Here is a 14,016-nt window from a genome sequence, read left to right as displayed (position 1 = left end):
GCAGTAACTGTCCTCAAAACATATTTATAAATCACCAAAAAGTGATGTGAGAGCCCAAACCTGGACATTCTTTTCCTTTTTTTTTTCTGGTCAAAATTTTATTTATTTTTTTCTACATTTTTACTATTTATTTCTTTTTTTATTAAAAATTTCCACTTCCTCCCATTTCCCTTTTCCTCCTCCCACTCCCCCCACTCCAGTCCAAAGAGCAGTCAGGGTTCCCTGTCCTATAGGATGTCCAAGGTCCTCCCACCTCCATCCAGGTCTAGGAAGGTGAACATCCAAGCAGACTAGGCTCCCACAAAGCCAGTACATGCAGTAGAATAAAAACCCAGTGCCATTGTCCATGGCTTCTCAGTCAGCCTTCATTGTCAGCCACATTCAGAGAGTCCGGTTTGATCACATGCTCCATCAGACCCAGTCCAGCTGGCCTTGGTGAGCTCTCATTCGATCAGCCCTGCCATCTCAGAGGGTGCCACCTCGCGTCCTGACTTCCTTGCTCATGTTCTCCCTCCTGCTCCTCATTTGAACCTTGGGAGCTCAGTCCAGTGCTCCAATGTGGGTCTCTGCCTCTAACTCCATTCATCGCCAGATGAAGGTTCTATGGTGATATGCAAGATATTCATCAGTGTGGCTATAGGATAGGGCCAGTTGAAGCATCCTCTCCTCAGCTGCCCATGGAATAAGCTGGGGACATCTCCTTGGACACCTGGGAACCTCCTCTAGAGTCAAGTCTCTTGCCAACCCTAAAATAGTTCCCTTAATTAAGATATAGACTTCCCTGCTCCCATATCCACCCTTCCTCCATCACAACCATCCCATTCCCCCAAGTTCTTTCCATCCCCTCTTCTCACTTCTCTCTCCCCCTCTCCCCTTACTCCCACCCCACCCCCAATTGCCTGGCAATCTTGTCTACTTCCAATATCCAGGAGGATAACTGCATGCTTTTCTTTGGGTTCACCTTCTTATTTAGCTTCTCTAGGATGACAAATTATAGGCTCAATGTCCTTTAATTATGGCTAGAATCCACTTATGAGTGAGTACACACTATATTCATCTTTTTTGTGTCTGGGTTACCTCACTCAGGACAGTGTTTTCTATTTCCATACATTTGCACCCAAAATTTAAGATGTCATTGTTTTTTTACCACTAGGTAGTACTCTAATGCTAGAAATCAAACAAGAAATGTAAGTTTACTGCCAACTGTGTACAAATATGGTTAGTAGAACACCCTTGAAAGGATTACTGCAATAGCCCTTCTTCTATTACTAAACCAGTGTTCAAGGAACTAAATGATAGTGCTCATAATGTGTTTTTCATTATACACAAAGCATGATGCAGAAGACTGGATTTAAAAAAAGGATGTTGTCAGCTTTGAGATATGTCGTTGATAAGCTATCTTCTCTAAGGATAATGTTTTCTTTATTTCAACAGACACGCAGGATGAACATCTGCTTTAAGTAACTGATAACAGGAGCCTATGTCAGGTAGTCATCCCCCTGTCCTCATGTCACCAGGTATCAGTGATTTTCTTAGATGTGCGGTTCTGTTTTCAAGTCCAGAAAAGTTACCAGATATTCTTATTCCCTCTCTATTCTTCTCTGCCTGGTCCCCAGAGCAGCTCCTTTCTGTGCATGAGCATCCAGTCTGAGGTCTAGAAATGTACATGAGAACACATTACTCTCTTTGTTTTATCAACTTATCCAGATCAGATTTCAAGTACTCTTTTTCACACATAATTGCCTTCACAGATGCCAAGCACAATCGCTTATCTCACTGTATTTGTCCTCTTTAATTTTCCTCCTAAGCTGTTCCTTTTTCATCACTTTGAGTAGGGGACTTCACAAAGACCTGCCTACATGGTGCCTATACCTTGTGGCTGAAGCTAAGTCTCAGGCTAACTGTCTCTTTTCCTTGTTTATTATGTTTTCTTAAAAAAAAATAGATAAGGAATCATTGAGTTTGTAAACATACACCTACCCCAACAAATAAAAGGAAATAAACCAATGAAAACATAACTATTAAAAAATATGGATGAGCAGAATAAACAACACATGCCTACACAATTTCTTCCCATCGTGAACATGTATATAAGGGATTCTCACACATGACAGTGGAGTACAAAACCCTTAGCTGCATAACAAGAGGAGAAAACAGTGCATATAAGCTAAATTTTACTATTGTGTCATATGTGTATGCAATTTACAATTGTGAAATATCAAATCTGCATATTAAGCAATCTGTGTCATTTATTGCATTTCGTTGTATAAATAACTACATTGTGTGTGTTTTTTCAATTAATATCTGCAAATCTGAGAAAAATACAAGGCATCCCTTATGCAAGTGAGTATACAAAAATATAATCGTATGATTAGTGAGGATCTGAGCATACACAAACCCTTTTAGGTCTAGAGTAGTGAATTGTGAGTGGAGGTCACTTTCAGGAAAGACAAAGATTTATTGGAGAATGTGAGAGGCAGAGCATCAAGGAGAAGATCCATGGTACATATCTACAGTAAGCACATTTAGAGGAAGAAGTTCAGGAAACAAGTGATGAAGAAGACAGGGGCTTTCTTAGTTTTGTGAGGAGGACTGATGATCTTTAGTGATAATGACCTTGAATGGTCTATGAGGAAATTCAAGGTCTATGACTTTGAATAATCTATGAGGAAATATGAGAGCCATCTTACCAATGTTGCCACCTTTGATTTTGAAATAATCATACAGATATCTTTGAATTGAGAACTTGGTCAGAGACAAGAAGGAAGAAATATTCAGCTCAGATTTTAAGTAAAGTTCAACAGGAAAATGGTTCTGGGGAAAGAACAATTGAGTACAAGCATTCATTACAAGGCAGGTCCTCAATTCTTTTTTACTTTATATGATAAGTGTATTGACTTTCAGGTCACTTTTTCGAGAAAGAGAATACATTTCAAGACAGCAATATATTTCCATGGAGAAATGGAATCAGAGCTCGAGTGATTTCACTTTATTAGGATTGTTTCCACAAAACCAAACAGGCTTTCTGCTTTTGTTGCTTATCATCTCCATATTCTCTGTGGCCTTTCTTGGGAACTCAGTAATGATCCACCTCATTCGTGTGGATCCCAGACTCCATACTCCAATGTACTTTCTCCTCAGCCAGCTCTCTCTCATGGACCTGATGCATATTTCTACCACTGTTCCCAAGATGGTGTTCAACTTCCTCTCTGGTCAGAAAAACATTACTTTTCTGGGCTGTGGAGTGCAATCCTTTTTCTTTCTCACCATGGCAGGTTCTGAGGGTTTGCTCCTGGCTTCCATGGCCTATGACCGTTTTGTGGCCATCTGCCACCCTCTACATTATCCCATTCGCATGAGCAAAATGATGTGTCTGAAGATGATCATAGGATCTTGGACACTGGGCTCCATTAACGCCTTATCACATACAATTTATGTTCTTCATATTCCTTACTGCCATTCTAGGTCCATTAACCATTTCTTCTGTGATATCCCAGCCATGATTCCCCTGGCCTGTATGGATACTTGGGTTTATGAGTACATGGTGTTTGTAAGCACAATCCTGTATCTTCTACTTCCTTTCCTTGGCATCACAAGTTCCTATGGAAGAGTCCTTTTTGCTGTCTTCCATATGCACTCAAAAGAGGGAAGGAAAAAGGCCTTCACCACGTGTTCAACTCACTTAACTGTGGTGACATTTTACTATGCACCCTTTGTCTACACTTATCTTCGACCTAGGAGTCTCCGTTCTCCCACAGAAGATAAGATTCTGGCATCTTCTACACTATCCTCACCCCAATGCTGAACCCCATCATCTACAGCCTGAGGAATAAGGAAGTCCTGGGGGCTATGACAAGAGTCTTTGGGACATTCTATTCCACTAAACATTGATCTTTTGTTCTCTATTCATATTTCTATTTCCCTGGAGAAATGTCAGCCTAGAGCCATGTATTGAAAATATAATGTGTGCCACACACCTGTCATATCCTTCTGGTGATTCATTACTGGTTAAGATTAAATAGTATGCTCATTATTGCACACTAGTACAATTATTAACATGTTCATATCATAATACATTATAGTCAAATATATCAGTAACAAAATTAGACAATGAATTTCTGTCCTAATATAATATGACACACTTTACCTTATAACTGTACAAGTAATGATGTAAGTGGTGAAACTTGGACTACCTGATGGACTCCTCTCAGTATGATCAGAATCTATTCCTGTTGTATGGGCCATTGCCTTCAGAAAACAGTAATTTTAAGAAATCAATGCCCAAAGTCCTAAAAGATGGTTTATTTCTGGATGTTTGGTGAATTATAGATGTATATTAACATTTATGGGGGTTGGTTACAGGTTGTTGTTGATCATGAACAGGGAGGAAACTAAGCAAAAAAGATAAGATTTTAGAATTGAACTTAGAAAAAAGGAGGAATTATAGAAATGATTAGATGAAACAGTAGATTGTTGAATCTACTTTTAAACTAAGAAAACAACTACTAGTCCCAAATATTTTACATTGGTATGGATTTTTTCATACTGATGCAAATTTAAAATTAGTTTTGCTATACTGTATATATATATATATATATATATATATATTCCCACTCTTGTTTGAGATATTTTTGCATATTGATGTAGAGTTAAGGTCATTATTCTTATTATGTTTTTTTAAATTAAGGTATTGTTCCTATGCAGATCATTTAAAAATGTAAAGTTTTAGTCCTTGAAAGCTATTAAGGATAATAATGAAAGACATGTTAACAGTTAGTCATCTATGACAGTCAAACTTATAATCATATTATGTGTGTTTTCATGGAAATAAAAGAGAGACATATTAAGTAGGTAGATAGTCTTCAAACACTCCAGAGACCTACAGAATATGCCAGTTTAATTTTTCAATAACAGAAAGCTTTTTATAACAACGAAACATGTCTATTCCTGGCAGTGCCAATTTAATTCGTAAAAGATAACAGGCATTAAAGAACCTCCATATGGAATTTACTTTCATTGTGTCAAAATTTACCACTGGGCAAAAATCTCTCTTGCTTTGACTGCTGATAGTATGCTGTCAAAACTGACAATCAGGACAAAGAGAAGGTGACTGCTGAACTTTGCCAAGACAAGATATGACAGTTCTCTAAATATTCCTACTTTACAAAAGATCTGTCAGATATTTCTGTCCTGTAATCTGAAGATGAATGTCCCAACATCACAGAGAAATCTTGGGATGAATGCCCAGGCAGGCAGATACTTCTGTCATTGCTGTAGTTTTAGAAGTTGCTTACTCTGTTTCCTGGTTAATCAGGCAAAGTTTATGCTTCTCAGATCTCACATGGACTTGAAAATTAGAGGGCTACAGTTAGAGCTTTCTATATTTATGATAGAAAGTAAATCAGATACAAAGCTTTGAACTTACTAAGATAGTATAGATAATGGAATATTTTTCTGAATTTGCCAAATACTCATGGAATATACATTGTTAATGCACATCTTTCTTGATAATTGATCTTATTGTATATAGTTTTATCATGTTACAGTTAAAATCTTTTCTTTGTATTTAGACAAAAGTTTGGAAATTTTGCAGGAGAATTGTTCACACTACTGTGTTGTTGTATGAATAAAGTTTACCTAGAATCAGAGGATGGAGTTAGCTACTAGTCATAGAGTATTTGGAAGACTGAGGAGGACATATAAAGAGACATGAGTAGTTGTATGTAGGTGCTTAAAAAGATATACAGCCTCTTGCAGGAAGGAAACAGAGAGGAGTTCACCGGTCAGTCACTTCTCCATTGCTTCTCTGATAACTCAGATTTTAACTCTATATCTTACTCCCAAATTTTTATTAATAATAGAATAATTTAGATACCCATTATTTTCTCCTCTCTCAGATTGAGTGCATTAGGTCTTATTTCAAAATTGAAGGAGAATAAAAATTTTTCACAACTAAAGTTAGATTTATACAATCTTTGTTCACCAAGCCAGCTTTGCAGATGACAATGTAAAGAGAACTTTATTCTGAAAGGAATATTAAACATACTTTAGAGGTCATAAAAATAAATAATTCTAGAATAATTAACTATGATATTTATAAGAAAATAATGCCATGACAAAATTACAGGAATTAATAATTAATTATTCATTAATAATTCTCATATTAATAGTCTCAATTCACCACTAAAAAGACATATACAAAAATGTTCGAATCAAAAATCAACCACATTCTTTTGCTACCTCCATGAAACACACCTCATAAATAATGATAGACTCAACCTCAGGATAAAAGGATGGGAAACGTTCTCCAATTTGTCTTAATTATTTCTCCATTGTCAAAAAGAGAAATCATGACTAAAGCGAAAAACCTCATATAACTGAAGTTTTGTTTTAAATTTCAGAGAGTGAATGCATGATTATAATGAAGGGAAGCAGGCAGCAGGCAAACAGCTCTGTTTCTGAAGCAGTAGCCAAAAACTTACATCTAATCCATAAGTTGGAGGCAGAGAAATACTGGAATTGGTGTAGGCTCTTAAAATTGCAAAGCCCAAATCTCTATAATACTCCACTTTTAATAATGCCATACCCCTAGGTCTCCTCCAAACAGTTCTATCAGGGGAGGACTGTGTTCAAATATACAAGCCGATGGGGGTTATTCTCATTCAAACTATCATGGAACAATGTCATAAGTAGGCACAGCTAATCTAATATCTGACAAAATAAACTTTAAGTCAAAATTAATAAGAAGATATAAAGAAGGACTTTTATACTTATTAAAGAAAAACACATCTAGAGACTATTATAATCCTACTCATATATTCATGAAAAACAGGTATAAAATATTTCATAAAAGAAACAATATTAAAGCTAAAATCACAGATTGGCCCCTACACAGTAATAGAGGGTAATTTCAACGTTTCACTCTCATCAGTAGACAGGTTCTCTAAACAAAAATGTATGGAGAAACACTGGAGTTGAATAACATGCTAAATCAGATACATCTAAAAGAATTTACAAAACAGAACACCCAAATACTGAAAAATAAACTGCCTTCTCAGAAGTTATGAAACTTTCTAGAAAACTAAGAATGTGTCAGAGCACAACAATTTTATGGTCACTGCAATGACATTCTATGTACTGTCTTATAATGAAAGAATAAGTCTAGATACTAAAACTAGAAATGGAAGAAAGTACATAATCTCGTGCAAACTGAACAACAAACTACTGAATGGAAATTGGATGGAGAGAGAAATCAAGAATAAAATTTGAAACTTAATGAAATTAGTTGAATAAAAATCTGTGGGATGCAAAGAATGAGGTACAAAGAGGAATGTTTGTAGCACTAAATGTCTATTACAAGCAACAGGGTCAGTCTCCTATTTCTAAAAATATTGTATGTGAAGATTTGAGAAACAAGAGGAGTAGGTGGGGAGAGTTAATACATATAAGATTGGATTTCATGTAATAGAAAGACAACTTATTAAAAATTAATTAAACAAATAATCTGTTCTTTAAAGCCATCAATAAGATTAACAGAAAGTTAAACAGAGGAGAAGAGAGAGGATTCGAATTAGTAAAATTAGTAGATAAATGAAAATATGGCAACAGATACTGAGGGAATTCAGAGCATAAAGATGTTTTTTAAAAAAAATCTATACTCCTACCAACAGTGAACAAGAGACTCCTAAAATATTTCGCTTACTTCTATTGTCCTTGGTTGTACCTCAGAGGTGGGAGGGAAGTCCATATTATTAAAGAAACCGTGTACTCCCAAAAGAGGGCTCAGAGACCCTGAGTTGTAACTGTCTTGGTTGTTTTTTCCTTGAGGACTAGTATTAGTAGGTCCCAAGCAAGCTTCCAATGGAGGGAGATAGTCAATAGGCCTACCTAGTTGTGACACTGGTGGATCATATCAATGATAAGCATGGCATGAAAAATCTAAGTGTGCAGTAGTGACTTTATATCATAGTTGCAAACAATACCTCTATCATTGTATTTTAGAACAGCTGAATAGATGAAATTCATGCCCAGCATTGGAAAGTTAGGTATCTACTATATTCTAATGAAGTAAAAAAAAAAGCCACCATAAATAATTTATCAAACCAGCATAATCCCTGACAACAATATGTAAAATATCAATTGCTAAACCCAAACATAAGTGCATGTCTCACTATTCATTGTAGCACAAGTAATAAAAACCCAGAGACATATATTGGGGTTCAACCTGAAGATCAGAAAAGCAAAGCATCCAGTCACAGGCTTTCATCTCTCCCTCAAACCAAAATGGTGGTCCTGCCTCCAGGAATCCTCTGAATGAGACTGAAATCTGGTTCCTCCTATTTTATATTCTTCTCTAGTGCTGTGGTTAAAGACATGCATCCCCACCACCCAGCCTCTATGACTATCTAGGGTGACTGCTGGGATTAAAGGTTTGTACAATCACTGTCTGGACTTTATGAATGACTAGTGTGGTTGTTTTTCACTAACATTCATGCAAGTTTCATTTATTAAAACAAAGAATATGCCACTATGTATTTCCCTTTTTATCTAAAATAAAGAAGCTATACGTAAACTATATACAATAAGTACAGTAGCTATATACAATATATACATGTAATAAATTCATCAACAATTTCTGGTTCATTTGCATTTGACAAATTCAGAAAAAATACTCTATCATCTATTCTATCTTTGTGAGTCCAAAGCATTGAAACTAATTTGCTTTCTTTCTTTATACATCTCTAGAGATTTCATTGAGGCACCTAGCCTCTGGTCCTCATTCTGCACATGTGATTCCAAGGTCTAAAATTTCTCTTTTAAAGATAACATCTCATCCTTAGACATTACATGAATAGCTTGAAGATTGCCATCCTGGAGAGACAGTCTATCTGTTAACTTATCATAATTTTTCAATAAATTTTGATTGTCAAATTCAACGGTATGAATTCTTTCAGATAACTTCTTAGTACCCTTAGATATGGATTCAATTTTGTCTATCAATTTAAAGTTATCTCATTTAATAGTATTAATTTTTCCAGGCAACTTTTGATTTTTGATGGTATTATTTCTGTTAACTAGCTGTTCATTATTAGTCTGTAAAAATTTTATTATCCCTAAAAGTGTCATGTTCTTTCCTAATGATAGAATATGGAAAAGAAAACTGAATCCCAATACCCAATAAATTGAAGTATCACCATAACCATATAAGCCTCGCATAATACAATCCATAGTATTAGCAAAAGAGTTACTTAAAGTTGCAATATTAACGTAGTCTGCCATATTGATTTATTAATTACCTGTTATGTGATTCAGTAAACTGCAATTTTTATTGTCCAGCAGATGTCATTGTTGTGGAGTTGCAACTAGAAGCAATGCAACCAGTCCCGACAGAAATGGTCCTGGGCTCCTTTAGTTTCAGAGACACTTTAATTTTATGCCTTGATACTGCTTAAATACTGAGAAATATGCTTTGCTTGCCAAACTAAAAGCAGTTAAATCAATCCATACACGGAGTAAAAAAAAAAAAAAAAACAGAACTCACGAGAAGGGAGCAGAAACCAGAAGCTGCACAAGTCACCACGTGGCAAGGAACCCTGCCACGGAATGCCGCAGTCATGTGTGCACTAGGGACATTTCCAAGTTGCCACAGGCAGTAAACTCTGCTGTGGTTTGTGGCTGGGATTATACCAAAAAAAAAAGGAACACACTTAGGTAAAAGCAAGCCAAGCAGGCAGGGTTGGGAGACTGTCTGGGCTGTGGACCGGATAGGTCATTAGGCCATCCAGTAAGAGTGGAGTTCAAATTCACGTGGGTGCCAAATGAAGAAGGATGCTTAAAAGAAATCCCACACTATCTCAGAACTGAGAAATAGATTGTTATTTATTCAGGAGTAAACTCACAATCTGGCTTCTCTGCTGAAATGGAGAACAGAAACCGAATCCAGCAACCAGAAAGATCATGGGCACACGCTCTACATGGGATTATATGGTATAAGAGGCCACTCCCCAGTGAGTGGGTAAGCACTGGCTGTAAGAATTCCTACAGCAGTCTTCCTTGCTCATGGATCAATAGAATTAACATAGTTTAAATGGCTATCTTACCAAAAGCAATCTACAGAGTCAACACAATTTTCATCAAATTCCCAACACAATTTTTAAAGACCTTGGAAGAACAGTACTCGACTTCTTATGGGAAAAAAAAACAGAATAGCTGATACAATCCTTTATAATCAAAATTACTCTCATATTCCATATTGTACCTATGAGATTATTAAAATCAAAACCAAAAGTGACAACTCATGCTGACCAGGATATGAAATAAAGGGAATACTCATCCATTACTGGTGTAAGGGCAAACTTATACAACAACTTTGAAAATCTATATGGAAGTTTCTCAAAAAGCTTCCAAATCTACCTACCTCAAAACCCTGCTTTACCATTCCTAGTCATATTCCCAAAAGATCTTCTATCACACCAGAAATATATGAACTCAACTATGTTCATAGCAGCTTTATTTGTAGCAGTCGCAAACTGGAAGCAGCCTAGATGTCCTTCAGGCAAAGAATTGATAAAGTGTGCTACATTTACACAATGACATATTACTCATATGTTAAACAACTGGTATTAGGAAATTGTAATGACATTTTATTTGTATTTTAATAAATAAAACTTGCCTGAAAGTCAGAAAGGCAAAACTGTCGGTCACTGGCAATGACCTCTCCCTCAGTCCAATATGGTGTTCCTGTCTTCAGGAATCTCAGAATGAGAATTTGTCTGAGAGCTGTCTCCTCCAGTTTTATAATCCTCTGAAGAGCTGAGATTAATGACATGCCACCACTGGGATTAAAGGAATGCAGCACCCAATTGCTATGGCAAACTAGTGTGCCTACTGGGATTAAAGGTATGTGTTACCATTGCCTAGTTTGTAAGGCTGACCAGTGGGGCTGTTTTGCTTCTCTGACCTTCAGGCAAGTTTTATTTATTAAAATACAAATTAAAAGCCAATACATTATACTAACATCAAAAAATGAGAAACAAACACTAATGATATATGTTCAAAATTTCTCCCCAAAATGAAAGAATTTTGTTTGCAGTATCAACAAGTCTAACTTTAACAATCTTTGCAAAGTCAATGTGAAACTTACTGGTGTGTCAATTAGATTTAAAAGGCACTGCTTTCCTTCAAAATTGCAAAACTTTCTGTGCTTTCACAGTGATTCCTCTTTCTTGTTCTACTTGTAATTTATCAAGAACCTGTTCATTTTTCTTTGTCTTATCAATTTTTCCTGTGAGTTCTAGAAACCTGTCTGCTAAAGTAGTTTTAGCATGATCCACATGTACAATGATACTGCAATTTCTAATATTTTCAATAGGAAATCAAGACATGTCAGGTTTCTTCTTGAGTTTGGCAATGCTGAAGGGCCTGTGAATGACCCAGGGGCTCCAATGCAACCACATGCCCAGAGCAGGGAGATAGCAAGAGCGCATCCCCTGCAGCCCATGGCACGAAGTCCACCCTGTGAGCAACTACATGCCTGATCATTTATAATTAATATAAGACTCTGTGTGTTTCTTTTGGACCGAACTGCTGTGCGACCAGACAGAACAGAAACTTCTGTCTCTGGTAATTTGGTGGCAAGTACATAGAGCTAGAAAAGATCATCCTGTGTGAGGCAACACAAACTGAGAAAGAAAAAACATAGTATGTACTCACTTTCAGGTAGATATTATCAACATAGTAAAAAATAATTGTGTTACAATCCACAGACCCAATGAAACTAAATAATAAAAGAGGTTCAACTGGAGCCAGGGGCCATTTCTGGGATAAGCTAGAAACTTAGTACAAAGAAAACTCCCAGGAATTTTTGAGGGTCATTCTAGGTAAGACTCCTAGTAATAGGGGATACAGAACCCAAACTGGCCATCTCTTATAGTCAGAAAAGACTTGCAGTGGATAGATTGTGAACACAACCCAACTATATAACCACTGATGTACAATTTTCCCTGCCTAAAAGATGTGCTCAGACAAAGTTGACATGGAAATTGACATAGTATACAACTAATGACTTATCCAGCTTGAGATACACACCATGACAGCAAATCATTCCTGATACTGACTGGATAGCAAGGACTCAGAGGCTGACCTGCTCAGAGACATAGAATAGAACCAAGCATGACTCATAATAAAAAAAAATTAGTGAAATAAATCCTAATAATATTCTGATATACTCATAGATTTTTGCTTAGCCTAACTGTAATCAAAGAGGCTTCACCCACCAACTGATGAACACAGATGCAGAAACCCCTAGCCAAGGATTAGATGGAACTCAGGGAATCCTGTAGACGAGGAGAAGGAAGGACGTGGGGCCCAGAGGGGTCAAGGACACAAAAAGAATTCTCATAGAATCAACTGGGCTAATAGGTACTCACAGACTAAACTACCAGTCAGAGAGCTTGCATGGGACTGACCTAGAACCTCTGCCCATAGGTTACAGCTGTATAGCTTGGACTTCTTGTATGATGCCTAATAGTGGGAGTAGTGGATGTCTTTGACTTTACCACTTGCTTTTGGTACCCTTCCTTCCTACTGGTTTGCCACATCCAGTCTTAATTGGCAAGGAGGTACCTACTTTTACTTCAAATTGATTTGACATGACTAGTTAATTAATATACACTGGATCCCTAAACTTCTCTGAAAAGAAAAGATGATGAGTGGATGGGTATGAGGGGAGGTTGGGAAGAAGAACTGAGAGGAGAGGATAGAGAAGGAAAACTTTAATCAGGATAAAATTAATTAATTAACTAATTAATTAAAAATATACCTGTATTAATTAGGGTTTCTATTGCTGTAATGAAAGAACATGACCACAAAGCAAGTTGTTGAATAAAGGATTTATCTTGCTTGTACTTCAGCATTGCTGTTCATCACTGAAGGAAGTCAGTACATAAACAGGGAAGGATCCCTAATGCAGTTACTGATGAATAGCTATAGAGGGGAGCTGATTACTGACTTGCTTTCCATGATTTGCTCACCCCCATTTTTATACAACCAGGGATCAGCAGTGTAGGGATGGCACTAGGCCTTTGCCATTGATCATTAAATGAGAAACTGCCTTATAACAGGATCCCATTGAGGGATTTCTTCAACTGAAACCCTTATTCTGACTGTAGATGACACACAAAACCAGTCAGCACAAAACCTAAAACTAGAACTAATCAGAAGAGGTGTGGGAGACACTACATACTCACTAAGGTAATTGTCACCATAACCGTATTGCAGCTCTAAACATTTGTGTATCAAATGCTAGGTACCAAATTGTATGATGTGTGCAGATCCCTGTGATTATAGATGAGCCCTAAAGGAATCTGGAATGTTAGCAATACAGTTGTTCCTTTAAGGGAAGGAATGCATAACATGTTATTCACTCAGAAAGCTAAAAGCTTACCTGCACTTCAGCCGGAGGATTTTGTGCTATCTTTGTAGCTGGAGACCACAATGGACCATCCCTTGAGTTCTTATCATAAGCTTGTTTTTTCAGTCTATCTAAAGAGCTCATCTTTAAGGAAAATGTCATATTCACTTTGCAATTTTGATGTAGTCATATCCAATGTTTATTTAACTTACTTTGTTGTAACATGAAGGACTGGCTTATTTGGGTTTTCTGTCCTGCCCAGTTCCCCCAGCTGTTTAGTCCCAGAGAAAAATCACACACACAGGACTCTGTAAGTTATAATGCTGATTGACCCATTAGGTCTAGCCTCTTACTGGTTAACTCTCATATCTTGATTAACCCATTTTTTCTGATCTATTTTAGCCATATGGCTCTGTACCTTTTCCAGCTGGGGCAGCTCACATCCTGCTGCTTCAGTGTTCTGAGTAGAAGTGGGAGAAATCAACTTCCTCCTCCCCAGAATTCTCCTGCTCTCTTTGCATCATTTCCACTTCCTGTCTGGTTTTCCCACCTACACCTCCTGCCTGGCCAATCAGCGTTTATTTAAAACATGATTGACAGAATAC

At 36.9% G+C, this 14,016-nt stretch overlaps 1 pseudogene; it reads left to right on the top strand.

Moving 5' to 3' along the window:
- The first annotated feature begins 2,953 nt into the window (after positions 1-2,953).
- LOC125407553 (olfactory receptor 2L13-like) lies at positions 2,954-3,891 on the top strand (annotated as a pseudogene).
- The last annotated feature ends 10,125 nt before the right edge of the window (positions 3,892-14,016 follow it).

The sequence above is a fragment of the Myodes glareolus genome, chromosome 2 (genome assembly GCF_982192425.1).
Source record: "Myodes glareolus chromosome 2, mMyoGla1.1, whole genome shotgun sequence".
Classification (NCBI taxonomy): Eukaryota; Metazoa; Chordata; class Mammalia; order Rodentia; family Cricetidae; genus Myodes; species Myodes glareolus.
The sequence above is the reverse complement of the archived record's forward strand: the minus strand, read 5'-3'. Positions and strand labels throughout refer to the sequence as shown.